This window comes from Sinocyclocheilus rhinocerous, unplaced genomic scaffold, assembly GCF_001515625.1.
Source record: "Sinocyclocheilus rhinocerous isolate Xijiao unplaced genomic scaffold, SAMN03320098_v1.1 scaffold499, whole genome shotgun sequence".
NCBI classification, from domain to species: Eukaryota; Metazoa; Chordata; class Actinopteri; order Cypriniformes; family Cyprinidae; genus Sinocyclocheilus; species Sinocyclocheilus rhinocerous.
Window position 1 is genome coordinate 1,927,298 of NW_015637156.1, and position 1,409 is coordinate 1,928,706.

Consider the following 1,409-nt stretch of genomic DNA (forward strand, 5'->3'; position numbering starts at 1 on the left):
CATCATCGGGATTGGTTTATTCTCTTTCATTTGTGTGTGAGTAAATCAAAGCGAAAAGTGTGATCAAATTAGTCAACTTTAATGTTAAAGGAACGGTTCACCCAAAAATGAAAATTGTCATCATTTACTCAACCTTAAGTTGTTCCAAATCTGTATGAACACAAATGAAGATTTCTTTAACCAAATAGTTGCTGGTAGCCATTCACTCCCATTGTATTTTTTAATAAATGTCTTTTTACATTCAACAGAAGAAACTCATACAGGTTTGGGTGAATTGTCCCTTGAATACCAAAGTCCTCGATGGTCATTCTCACTACAGTCTGATCTCATGAGAAAACTATTTTATGTTGTGATAATTGGTGGCGAATTTGTACAGTACGATTTGATTCATAAGATTTTTAGAAAAACTAGACCTGAAGGTCCACCCCTAATACTAACCGTCAGTGAGGCATAAGCAAATTGTATAAAAAATTATGAATGAGATGAAACAAATTTATTTAAATTCGACACCAATATGCCAAAACATAAATTCTGATTTGCCATGAGAGTGTGTTTGTATAAAACCTTTGGGATAAGCTGTGGGGCAGGGTTTGTGCTGCAATTGACCAATCAGAATTGAGTATTCCAGAGATCTCTGATATTTCCACAGCTACACACAAACAGATTTTGTATGTTTCTATCCTTATTTTAATAATAAAACGTGTACATTTAAATTCATATGTGCATTTACATATCCATCTGAATCCAGATCTTTGTCTCTGGCTAGCAGCTAAAAACAATGTCAGCCAAGGGACGAGTATTATTAGCTTGGTGGCACAGGCAGCATAGCTGGCATTCAGACACACACACACACACACACACATGTACTACCTCATCTATCACTTCACTGTCCTAAACAGTGTTGGGGGTAACGCATTACAAGTAACGCGAGTTACGTAATCAGATTACTTTTTTCAAGTAACTAGTAAAGTAATGCATTACTTTTTAATTTACAAGAGAATATCGGAGTTTTCAAATACTTTTTTTTTCCAATTTATTGATTGACAGCTCTCCTGTCCCCATGTTGAGAGAAATCAGAAGATATTACTGTAGAACTGTTGAAAGAATGAGTAAATCTATCGAACAAATCAGAGCACTTAAAAAAGAGTGATACACTGACTAGCTGTGTATTACAGTGCAACAATTGCCTTCCCTCACCTTGCAGTGAAATGCCTTTACCGGAGGAATTGCGTGGTACATTATTTATCATAGATTTATAAAGCATTGACTTGTGTAAACGTTCTATTTGTGCATAGTACAAAATATAGCTTCTTCCTTTCTGAATACATTAAGTAAATCTAAATACAACAAAACTAAATCTGTTTTATTTGTTCTTAAACAATGAGTTGCAACCTTACCCTTCACACACA